Source organism: Lygodium microphyllum, chromosome 22, assembly GCF_053477565.2.
Source record: "Lygodium microphyllum isolate KBCC chromosome 22, Lygodium_microphyllum_v1.1.10, whole genome shotgun sequence".
NCBI lineage: Eukaryota > Viridiplantae > Streptophyta > Polypodiopsida > Schizaeales > Lygodiaceae > Lygodium > Lygodium microphyllum.
This window is the reverse complement of record NC_141156.1, coordinates 4226360-4240252: the sequence shown is the minus strand read 5'-3', so window position 1 is coordinate 4240252 and position 13893 is coordinate 4226360.

Genomic DNA, 13893 nt, shown 5'->3' with positions numbered 1-13893 from the left:
GTAAGAGCAGACTTCCATCCACGGGACTTACTGCAACCACGTGACTTAGACCTAGACTTCTGAGAGTCCCTGCCCTTATGATCATTATCATTCTTGCCAGGTCTGCCACCTCTAACGGTCAATGCATGTGAAGAGCGAGAAGCATCATTGTTTCTCCTGTTGATTTCCTCAGTCAATAAAGCACTCTCAACATCTTTGATTTTCAGCACATCAAACTTGTTCGTGCATATGGCAGTACGGAAGACATCCCATGATTCATGCAAGGTGCCAAGCAGAAACAACGGGTGCAAGTTGTCTTTGAACTCAATATCCTGTGATAACAGACTCTTCATGATAGCATGAAACTGACTGCAATAAGATGAAAGGGAGGTCCCCTCCTTCATGCGGAGGTCCATTAACTGCTTCAGCCAATACATTTATGACATAAGACTCTGCTGTGCATAAAGCTCTTGAATCTTCTCCTATAGATCCCATGCACTCTGATTTTCATCTTCAACAACATTATGATGGACCTCTTCTGAGAGTGACAAAATAATGGTAGACTTGCATAGCTCATCAACTTCCATCCAAATATCATCATCCATATCTTCAGGTTTAACACCCTTGAAACACAAGGGTATAATTTGCAACTTCTGCACCAAAACCTGCCATATTTGGGACTTTTAATACCCATAGTTGGTATCATCCAACTTGGCAATGTTAAAGAGAGCTGTGTCTTTCAGATGACTAGCCATACTGTCCCAAATCAATGCAAAAAAGTAAAATTGCAGGTTGTTGTAATTAGTAGAAAATATACTAAAACCATTGCTAAAACTGGTTGAAAGAGTGGATTTCACCAAGAGAAGCACCTATCCACCAAATATGACCAAGATAACATCAAATAGTAACCATTGCCCTCATAGAAGTGCTCAAAATCTACAGATTTCAACTTGCTGTAATAAATGACAGCAGTATGTAAAACTGTGCCAAAATGAAGAATCACTGATAAATATGTCACTGCAACTGCCAGGTAGCAAGATACATCCAACAATGAGTTTCCAGGGGCAAGAAGGTACCAAGAACTATCAAACCAATCACCTGTTAGGCAAGAGACATCTCATAGGTCTTTAAGTCATGCATGTAATGGGTCTCGGGGTAAGAGAAGAGACCAAGCACATGCACAATTGATAAAGCAAGAAGCTCAATACATAACCATCCAAGATGCATACAAAACTGACAAACCTGTGATAGAAATAGGTGCATGCCCCAATAGGCGTATCAAATCAGCCCACTACAAACAAACTGCAGACATAAAGCTTTCAAGAGAGCAAATGCATGTAATTGTTCCACAAGCTTAAGCTCATTTGTAAATAAGAATCTATGTACATCCGAATATACCAAGAGGCTCCCACTGGAAGTGAAGTCAAATGCAAAGAGAGCAAGCAACACTCTAATACATCAAATACATAGTATCGGACATGCCAAATCCCAGTAGGGTACATCCGGAGCATAAATCCCAAGCTATCTCATACGCGTAAAGCATAAGCCTGAAAGCATTCAAAGAGCATGTAACTGACAACCAAATGTAATGCCCATTAGATCCAAAATGCTCAAATATATCTGAAGATGAAGCTCCAAGTAACTGTCAAGCATGGGCAAACCAAGTGGCATCCATATTTGACCAAAGCATAAATGCAAGAGGCCTAAATGTCAAGCAGTGAAAATAGGCATAAACCGGTCCAAAGTATGCCAACTGAAGCCAAATGTTAGTGAAGGATGACCAAGTCGGAGCCTAATCCAAGCTCAAAAGCATTCCGAAACCAAGAAGAAGCATTTGAAAACCTCCAAATACATCGGTATGATCATTCAAACTTCCATTAAGTGCCCTGTATCCATGAACCAATGCATACAAATGAGCTTCAGCCCATCCAATATATTACAACAAGCAATTTACTGTTAAATAAAGCTCAAACGGTGCTCAAATCTGCTCCAAATCAGTCCCAAAGCATAGACATAGCATCCAATAACATCCAGGCATCGATAGGCATCAAATGGGCAATGCTAAGAAGAATCAAATAGTAAATGTCAAGTGCTGCCCTGATTTGACAGTCCTGGGATTGTGTATATAGCAAAGGGCTGAAGGGGGAAGCACTAGAATTGATCATCGAGAGTCAAGCACTAATGCCGGGGAGTCGAGCAATGCTCGGGAATGTTGCTAAGAGTACCGGGAAGCTGACGAGGAGCAGGGAAATGCCAAGGAGAAGATTAGCACAGCCCCCTAAAAATGCATCGAAAATTGTGCTGGCTATTCATGGGGGGGTTGGGGGGTCTTCAACAGCCCTTAGGGGCACTTGGCAATGTCGAGGGGGCTCCAATGCAGCCTAGGAAGAAGTTAATGAAGCTCCGAAAGCTCGAGGAGGAGGCGGGAGATCAAAACATACCTGCAAATGAAGGTGCCATGGCTGGCATTGAATCTCGGGTTGAAGCTCTTCAAATCCGGGCTGAAGAGAATGCCGAGCAAGCTCCAATGCCTGTGCACTGATACCAGTTAAAAGGGAAGTGGAACCCAGGAGGAAGAAGCTTGGCGGTGAGAGCTATGGCAGATGTAGAGCAAGAGCCAAGAGAGAGAGAGAGACTCAAAAGTGGGAACTCCAACAACCACAATGTGTGGCCAGGCCTTCCTTTATTCAAACTATCACTAAAAGAATAAAGAATAAGTGACTGTGACGGGCACCCTACCGCCTACAGTGTGCAGTGGCGGGTACTGTCAGTGTAGTAATACACAGGCAGCTAGGCGGAGGCACATTTACCCCCAATAACCAATCCTTATGCGGGATAACATGAAAAGAAGCCCTTGAGTCAAGTAGCCAACAATGAGAAAAAGTGGACGAGACATCAACCAATTGACTGGCATTAAGAGAAGAAGCTTCCAAGATGTAATCATCATCAGACTCGAGCTCCATGGCATTTATCTCCTCAATTTTCCATAGGGACTTACTAGGAATAATGCTATGATCATCAGATCTATCATGCACTTTGCCCTTGCCTTTTTCCTTGCACTTATCATCGCACATCTTATGGCAATGTGGCCTATGTATGATCTTCTTTCCCACAATAATGACATTTAAGAGAGGCATTACCACCACGGGACTTACTGCGAGGCTATTTGTGAGATTGAGACCTAATATGATCTTATGGAAATGTGGCCTAATATGATCTTGTTTCCCACAATAATGACATTTAAGAGAGGCATTACCACCATGGGACTTAGTACGAGGCTATTTCTGAGATTGAGACCTCTGTGAGTCTCTACCATGGTAGTTGTTATTGCTCTTACCATCATGTCTATCCCTAATAGTCAATGCATGAGAAGTATGGGCTACATCCACATTATTTTTGTTTATCTCCTTTGTGAGTAAGGCACCCTAAACATTCTAGAGTTTCAACCCATTCTTAGGTATATTAGCACACATGGTAGTATAGAAAGTGTCCCATGACTCAGGAAGTGTCACAAGTAAGAAGAAGGGAGGAAAATTATCCTTGAACTCAATGCCCTGCGAAGTCAAATAGCTGAAATTCATTCAAATGCACATGTACACTAGTCCCTTCCTTCATGCAAAGGTCCATGAGCTATTTCAACCGATACATTTGTAAAGTAGGACTTTGCTTCTCATAAAGATTGCATATCTTTTTCCATAACTACCAAGCATTATCCTTGGGTGCCACAAAATTGAATTAAACATGATTTGATAATGATAATATCCTAGTGGACTTACATAGCTCATCCAACTCATATAAGTATCCTAATTAATGCCTTCATGCTTTACACTCTTGGTTTTCAAAGGCCTAACTTACTTCTTTTGAACAAGTACATGCCATATTTGCATCTTCCAATAAGTGAAGTTTGTGCCATCAAGCTTTTCAAAATTAAAAATAGCACTATCATTCGAAGAACCAGCCATAATGATAGTATACCAATGTAAAATCCAAGACAATGGGATGCTATAAATAATTGCAAATCAGCCCCCAAAACTTAGCCAAGGCAAAACAGTAGGGAAGACTAAAGTATAGAGTTGTCCACCAACTAAAAGCAATAGACTGCCAAAGTACAATGTTTGCTCTTTAAGACAATGTTGAAAACTATAATCATAGCAATGTTGAATTAAAGATAATTGTATATGTCAATCCAACTATGGGAAAATAGCCAAGAAAGAAAGCTCCTAGTGCTAGGAGTATCTAATTAGCAACTAGGATACAAAGAATAAAACTAGTAGTGACTAAGCATAGACCATCGGTACCAAAGACTATCACAAACTCAAATTGTCACTAAGCCATATATCGCATAAGCATATACATAACCGACAAACTGTTGACAGAGCTAAGTATTGATGTCCAAAGTATAGAAAATCAAATTAGTCCACAAGAGCAGAGATAACTTCATTCGATAGCATACAAGAGAGCATATACATGAACCAAGAGTCCCACTATCTCAAAGAACCATGCTCTACCAAGTAAGTGCAAGAGTCCCCTATTGGACATGGGTTTGTAATGCAAATGAAGCAAGCAAAGCTCAAGACACATACCTCAAAGCATCCAAGAATCCCAAGTGCATCACAAATATATCCGAGAGTGTAAGTGTCAAATGAAGCTTCAATATCTATAAGTGACTAAGTATAAAAACTCAAAGCAAGAGACCGAATCCTAAATACATTAAATGTAGCTCAAATCCAAGTGTCAAAGTATGTCATAACCATATTAGGGCTTATACATCAATGCTAGACATCACTGTAGATATGTAGCATACTTGAAATACCATGTAGACACAGCAGGTATTTAGAGCATAAAGCTCACTCTTGTATGCTTGCTATCCAAACTATTATGATAGTAAAAAACCTCTACAAAACTGAGTCAATCATGCTCTAAACAATCCAAATAGCATCCCAAAAGCATAACCATACCATCCATGTACCAAAGTAGCATCCTCGAAGCATCAAACATGCATTATGGAATTTATAATTTGCTGTCCAAATAACAATTGTTCGATTCTATGTGAAAGAGAGAATAGAAAACTCTGTAGAATCAATTCTATGAGTACTTATATTTGTAACTCTTATGGCACTCTTCATTTTTAGCTATTGAACACATAAATCCAGTATCATATACAAAAGTTATGGCCAAATATGACAGTGAAGCTCCTCGACAAGCCAAGAGTTGGAACAAGCTGGAAGAAGGAAAGACTCAATGCATACCTTGTGATGAAGAAGTAATGGCTGCCATGAAACTTTAGCTAAAGCTTTGAATTTGAGCTAAAGCAAAGGATGAAGAAGCTCCTCGAATTGTTGGCTTTGATACCACTTCAAAGGTAGAGCTCAAGTGAAAGCACACACATGGAAGCAAGAGAAAAGCTAGAGCTAGGGTGGATGGAGCAAGAGAGCAATAGAGAGAGAGACATTGCATGTGGGAACTCCAATAGTCACAATGTGTGACTAGTCTACTCTTATTCAATAGTCACTAAAAGAATAAAGAATAAAGTGATAGTGATGGGTGCCCACCACTTGTAGTGTGCAGGAGTGTGGTCACAGTGTGTGAAGTAAATACAAGGTAGTGTAGGCATAGGTGCCTTTACCCCCAACAGAGAGAAAGAGGGCGACCACGGCATAGCCAAGACAAGGGTGACCACGGTATAGCCAAGACAAGGTTACCTTTGCAGAAGTGCTACTAGTAGGTAGCAAAGGGATGTTGTGAATCTCATTGCCAGAGCTAGGATTTTTTTGCTTTTAGCTCTCTCTAATGCTATAATGATAATATTTTGCACCATCTCTTGCAAAAGGTGGAGCTTTTTCTTAAATTACAAGAAGACCATCGAGTGCAATATGTGAATATTCAGCTGAAAATGAAATGTGAAATGGAGGGTGACGTGCCATTGACCTTCTACTTTAATGAACTGAAGAAGAAGGGAAAAAAAGAGTGGATCTCCTCCATTGAAGACTATCAAGGCAAGAAGATAGTGGATCAAGAGGAGATCTTGGAGGTCTTTTGATAGCACCTAGCTTTGGTACTGGAGCAAGAGTATCCTTGTTTAGTGGGTCGGTCTACCTTCCCTGCCCACCATTCACGAAAAAATAGTGAGGCATGTTTGAGCTTCGCATGCAAATCCACAATAGAGTTCTGATTCATCCTGAGGTCCACTTTCGTGCTCTATCAGAGAACCGAATAACTAATCTCCCTGTTTCCTTCGAATGAGAGCCACTTCCTTTATGAAATTAGCAAGAAGTTGTTGAGTCTCCTTAGTAGCAGCACCCTAGGCCGCAACTGGACTACTTGGATTGCCAAAGTGAAGAAGCCAGACTCACTTGATAGCCTCTTGGACCATAGGGAGATTGAACAGTGAAGGGTCCTAACTTTCCCCCCTTTTTGATCAAGAGTAATGAACAACGGATAATGGTCAGACAAGCAGGAGATGATGACTCTTTCAATCGCGAGCAAAAATGAGTTTTATTAAAAGCTTAAAAAAGCTAATTATAGCCTTTAAGTTTATTAAATTTGATTATAAGCCTTTAAGGTTTTTGTCTTTTGGCCAAAACGAATAAAGTCCTAAGCTCTATTGAACAACCAAATGTTTGGAAAGTGCAAGCTTTCTAAAAAGGACCAAAAGTTCATATTGGGAAAAAAACTATATAAAGGAAGGTGTGAGAGGTACTTACTAAGGGCCTCGACCTACTCCTTGCAAAAGAATTTGTAATTTGAGTGAGGAGAGTGGGAGGGTTGTATGTGCGAGTGTGGAGTCTTGATGTGCTATCCGTAGTGATCAAGAACTCTACCAAGTGTTGTATCAAGGTTTTTTCCAAGGTACGAGATTTTAGTAGAATTGTTTTTTATTTCGAAGTGTGTGTTTTCGAACATTACACCCCCCTCAAATGATGAGTCTCTACCCTTGCTAGCTTTTGCTCCCCCAACCCCCCCCCCCCCCCATGATGACATGGCCCGGGAGACTAGCTCTTTGGCAACCTAGGCAAGTTAAGGCTTGAAACTTTACATCTTGGTAGGGTTTTTACAACCACTATGGGAAATTCATTGTTGTCAGCAGCGGAAAGTCCTTTATCTTTTTCATGCTCCTTTGGCATCCTTTACTTTTCTCGATCTTCTAGGTGTCTTTGATCTTCTTGGACTCCTTTAGTTTTTTTCGTCTTCATACTCTTTACTTTGGTTTTTGTTATTCTTTTTATCCCTTTTCTTGATGTGTGGTACATGCTTTCACTGATGGGTACATACATTTTAGGATTTTCTGAGTAGTGCAATGGCTTGTGTATACAAGATGGATACATAGCTCTTTGGATAGCATTGGGATTTGGAGTACATTGACATTGGATATTTTAGAGTGATGTAGGCAAACCATTTCAAGTGTGGGAAGGTCTTACCAATTGTCTTTCAGCACAATGGCAGTGCCTAATCCCAATGTGGTTTCACAGGAAGATACTAGTAGTGATTTAATCAGTAGAGAATTTGCATATCACGACTCTTTTGTGTGAACTCCCTGTTAGAGTAAGTACACCAATGGATTCAAACACTACGAGTGTGAACAGTGCTTTTAGCACATTGATTTGGGAAGTAAGTGCAAAAAGGGTTGAAAAGAGGGGGGTTTTTAACCTTAGTAGATAGGGTTTTAATAAAAAAAGATAATGCAGTCGTGAGCAACTTCTGGCACCGTTTTTTTTTTGCCGTCTCCTCCTCTTGATGTGCTAATGATTTTGCCGCTTGTGAATAGAACGGCCTTACGGAGCTTACAATTTGATCTATTTTCCAGATTCTGAACTCTTTGAGCTGTCTTTATCATATAGATACTTGAGCAGGAATGCATTGATTGAGTCGACGAATCTCAGTGTAGCAGTATCCTCTCTAGCTTTGACTTTGACAACAGCAGCCCTTCACATTAGCAACTCAAGCTGGCCTTCTACACAAAAATAGGGTCCAGCGCAAGACATCTATTAGCATCGTTCAGTCCTTCAGGTAGTGCACCAAGCTTAGTGCTATGTTGCTGTAGACCTGCCACATGGCTGGATTTGAAAGTATACTCTGAATTTTCCTTTGCATTGCTTTTGCATGTCTCTCCTTCAGTTTCTCTTCGCTTACTGCCCCTCCATTGGCAACATCAATTTGACCAAAGCATTTTCTAACACCCTCTAGCACTTGAAAATAGGCTCCCAACTTGGCCTTCAATTCCTCTCAATAGAGAGCCTCTCTCTCTTTCTCCTTCACCACCAAGCTGATTATATTCCTTCTAAGCTAAACCACTATCATTACTATGAGGACCAAAAAATGAGGCAGTAGACGTAGAAGAGAGAATGGGCGTGGCTAGACATAGCTCACTATGGCTCTGATTCTATGTTGAGAAACACGGATCTAGAGCTATGCTAGCTATGGCGGACAAAGGTTATACACATAAAACATGACTGAGATAAAGGATTGTAACTCAAGTGAATCAGGTTCCAAGATAGATTAACTTGGACTCATAAACACAATCTTGAGTGTCACAAAATGATGGTACCTTACCTTGAAAATAGAGCCAAGTACATGCTTATATAGCTTTTGGATTGTTCCACTCTTCCTCACTGTGCTTATAGGATTTAGGACATCTCTTCCTAGAGCATACATCATTTGTCTATCTTCCATACAAAGCCACCTATGGGCAAGCCTCTTTTGGGCACACATTCAGTCTCTATGGGCATACATCTGGAATTTATGGCCAAGCATCATTTGCTATCCTCAACTACACACACACACACACACACACACACACATATATATATATATATATAATTCTCCTTCTCTATCTCTACCTCTCTCTTTCTTTCTCTTCTCCTCCTCTTCATCTCTTTCTCTTCTATCTTATTCTTCTCTTCCCTTCTTCTATTCTTCCCCCCTCTTCTTCTTATTTTCTCCTCTTCTTGCCTCCTCCTCTCCCTTCTACTTCTCCTATGTCCTCCTCCTTTTCCTTCACCCCTCCTCCTTCAAATCTTCCTCCTTCTACTTCACTCTTTCTCCTCCTACTCTTCTCTTTTGTCTTCTTCTTTCCTTGAAGAATCTTTTACTCTGGCTTTTACTTAAAGTTAGACAATGGTGTTAAGTAAACCTTGATCTTTAAACCATAAAATATCATTATGTCATAATTAGGAAATTCTCCATCATCCCCTTTTTGTAAATTTTACATTATCGGGGCTACATGCTAGTCCCAACAAATGCTCTTTTTTGATATCATTTATCCAATCTTTGTAGATAGTGAAGATGGTTGATAATGAACATGCCCACATGCATGATAGTGTATTGGCCACCACAATATTTTCCTTTACAACCATGGAAGAGATCTCAAATTCATAACTTTCAAGTATGGTTAATGATCTTCTTTGCTTTGAAGTGAGTGTAGGTTATGATAGGAAGTATTTCAATACCAAATGATCACTTTTTACTTTGAAATGATTGCCATAAAGATAATGGTGCCATTTCTTAATAGCACAGAGTATTGCTAGAATTTCTTGCTTATAAACATGCAGGCTTCTCTCCTTTTCATCCAACTTTCTACTTTCATAATTAATCACTCAATGGTCTTGAACTAAAGCAGTTCGAATGCCTTAGCCACTTTCATCAGCACATATGGTAAACTCTTTAAAAAAGTCTAGACAAACCAAGATAGGTGCTAAAATGAGTAATATTTTTAGCTCATTGAAGCTCCTATTTGCTATAGCATCCCAAAAGAATGCTTCTTTCTTCAACCTGTTAGTAAGAGGTGTTGCAACATGAGCATAGTTCTTAATAAACCGATAGTAGAAAGAAGACAGTCCAAGAAATCCCCTCAATAAAGTGGTGTTGCTATCGTTGAGTTTATCCAAGAGATCATCCATGCAAGAGGTGGGGTATCTATTCTTGATGGTAGACATATTGAGATCTCTATACTCAACGCACATACAAAAGGATCCTTCTTCTTGACTAATATCACTGGTGAAGCAAATGGAGACTAACTCGGCTAAATTTTCACCTCTTCTCTTTCATACTTGGACAACCTATAAGGTGATTTATTGATAGGCTTGGTTTCAGGAGCTAGGTCAATTGGATGATCTACTTCACGCTCTGGTGGCAAAGAAGAATAAGACTGAAAAAACATCTTTACATTCTGCCAACAACTTACAAAGACAAGGATCCATTTCTTTGGAAGAGCTAGAAAATTGTTCTTCGTCCTCTTTTGACAAAAGAATTGCAAAGAAACATGACTTAGCATTAATCTTCTTTCAAATCTTCTTTAGGTTAATTAGCTCTATCTTTTCTTTTTAATATCATTAAATACTACTTGTTACCCTTTTCACATGAATTCCATCTGTTTCTTTTCTACTCCATCTCAAGAGGAAACAATTTTAGCCCTTCAAGGGATTTAGAATTCACAAAGCTATGAGTGCTCCTTGTATCTATGAGGATATGAGAAACTCTCCCAATCATAAATCCCTTGAGTCAAAGTGTATTGTCCCCCTTAGAACCAATCCATTTGTCATGAGAGATGGAGTGAAAACTTGGAGAAGAGTGATCATTCCAAAGATCATCTATATAGTGACCACCTGGGTCAAATGGGAATCCATCCATAAGATCATAATACTCATTATGGTTGTCCTCTTCATTTCGATCCACTTATGAAACATGTTTCAACAAATAGTTTTGTGTGTGTGTGTGTGTGTGTGATGTTTGCAATATGAAAACATTTGTACAAGTACTCCAAATTGATAGAACTTGTATCACATTGGATTGTGATATGTGTTGCAACTAATATTTCTCTCTTTACTAATATATAGCTCTCTCTCTCTCTCTCACACACACACACACACACACACACACACACACACACACACACACACACATATTTGCAACACAAAAGTATTTGTGTGAGTACTCTAGGTTTATTTTACATTGGATTATGATATGTGTCATAGCAAATAGTTTGCTCTTTACTTGTAAATAGCTTACACACACGCACGCACGTGCGCGCGCGCGCACACACACACACACACACACATTTACAATACAAAATAATTTTTGCAAGCAAACTAGATCTAGATTTGTATTACATGACCTCTGGCAAGTGTACTATTGTTCCACAAACTAATAGACAATGATAATAAAATATTATCATAAATTTGATCATAACTAACCAAGTGAGATATGTCTGTATTTTCTCAATAAAATAAAATATATTTGCTCTAAGAATTAGCAGAGTCTTTACTTTGCTGGTCACACTATGGGTGACATTGGAAAAGTTATTCTCTTTCCAAATATGAGATGTAAATCCTCTACAGTAAGCATGGGTTGGTGTATAAATATGTCTACATTTACATCCATTCCAAATACTCACTAAATTTTTTTCTTTATACATGACTCTAGCAACCTCATTAAACATTGATTAAAGAATAAAAGCTCATTATTAAAAAAGCTTGCACATTTGTGGATTATTTGTTGTGGTGGCAAGAAGGGATATTGATTTGTGAAAATAAAAGAAATTCGATGCTCAATCAATATGCTTATTTAATATGAGAGAGAGAGAGAGAGAGAGGGAGAGACCATCATCTTAATCTCTCATTGTATGTCTTTGATAACTTGACATCATGTTGTTATAATATTAATATTCATAAGCTATAAAATATAGTTATACTTATTTGAACTAATCATATGTGTATACATGTGTGTGTGTGTGTTAGGACTTCTAATATACACACATAAATACATACACACATACATATATAAATATAGTTATACTTATTTGAACTAATCATATGTGTGTACATGTGTGTGCATGCGTTAGGACTTCCAATATACACACTTAAATACATACATGCACACATACATATATAATATATTAATGAGAGAGAGGGAGAGAAATTTTTTTTTTTAGTGACAATGGTTTTTGAATAAGAGAGAAATATATAAACAAGTTTTTAATGAGACACATGTACGTGCATACATGCACACACACTTACACATAGAGAGACAAATCAAGGTAGGCTTATCTAGTGTATATTATAGAACTAAAGACATATCTTTAAAGATTATTGCTCATACAAACTCTAATCCACCTTGACTAAGTAATTCATCAATGGTTTGCCTAGTCTTTAAAATCAAAAATATATTCTAGATACTTTGAATGTAAGGAATTTCAATTGGAAGGGTATTTGGATTCAATGGAAAAGAGAGGGAGGAGAGAGAGATAAAAATAACTTTTGGATATGAGAGAGAGAGAGAGAGAGAGAGAGAGAGAGAGAGAGAGAGAGAGGAGATAAAAAACAATTATTAATGAGAGACAAGAAAGAGGTGTCTTTTTAAAAATCATTGATAAGAGAGAAGAGAAAGAATTTTGAAAAGTAGTTTGGATGGAGAGGTACCTTTTTCAAATTAATGTAGGAGAGGCCCAAGAGTAGTATTGTAGTATTATAGGAGAGAGTACTCTCTCCTATAGTACTACCTTAGACCCCCTCCTACATTAATAGCCTTGGATGTTTACACACACATTCTCTCTCTCTCTCTCTCTCTCTCTCTTTCAATACTAGAATATTAACTTTGGGTATTTCTTACACATTAATAGCTTTGAATTTTTATCAAAACACACACGCATACATTCACGCACACACACACACACACACACTCTCTCTCTCCTTGTGGCTTTAAGAAATTCTAGTGACTCTCTCCTATAATACCACAATACTACATTTGGACTTCTATTAATAGCTTTGGACCTTTATCAAAACACACATATACACATATATGTTCTCTGTGTGCGTGTGGCTTAAAAATTTTCTTTTAACTTTCTCTTACAATACTACATTTGGGCCTTTCCTATACATTAATAGCTTTGGATCTTTATCAATATACACACACACACACACAAGAGTAATAGAGCTCTCTCTCTCTCTCTCTCTCTCTCTCTCTCTCTCTCTCTCTCTCTCTCTCTCTCTCTCTCTCTCTCTCTCTCTCTCTCTCTCTCTCTCTCTCTCTCTCTCTCTCTCTCTCGCTAAATAATTATAGCAACTCTCTCCTATAATACTACAATACTACCTTCGGGCTTCTCTTACATTAATAACTTTAGACCTTTATCAAAATACACACACACATTCTCTCTCTCTCTCTCTCTCTCTCTCTCTCTCTCAACTTCCTCTATTTGAAAATTTTTAGCCCAAGTATGATCAGACTAAAAAGTCACATTTTGACTATAATTTCAACAGTATAAAATTTTTAAAAATCTTTGATAAGTCTTTATTTTTTCACATACACAATGCAAAAGACAATAGCCATTATATGTTATGTTAATTATTAGTTTTCTATGTAGTAGAAAAAAAGTCCCAAAATTGAGAACTGCTTTCAATATAGTTCATTGAAAAAATCTCAATCTAATATGTCTCATACTAAAACATATAATAAATATACACATAATTTGATCTTAACTAGTAAGTATTTTTATATCTTCTCTCTCATCAAATATTATTTTAAAACTTCACTCTCATATTCTCTCTTATCAAAAAATTATTTAGAATGACGAGAGAGAGAGAGAGAGAGAGAGAGAGAGAGAGAGAGAGAGAGATATACGCATAGTGAGAAAATGAAGATAAGGGCCATGTACAAATACATACATATACACACATAAAGAGAGATGCATATACACACATGCACTATTTAATTTATTACTTAGTTAGTAAAATAATCATTACTTATTTTTTAATTAATCACTAAATAAAAATATAAAGAGAGGGGAGAGACAGAGACAGAGACTTGCTCATATGCTTTGGATATCTTACTGACGTACGATCTTGGATACTCCATCATTGGTGCTCTTACATGCTTTGTTTGAGCTTATTTTCTTGACACTGACAGCTTTTGTGCCAGTGGGAG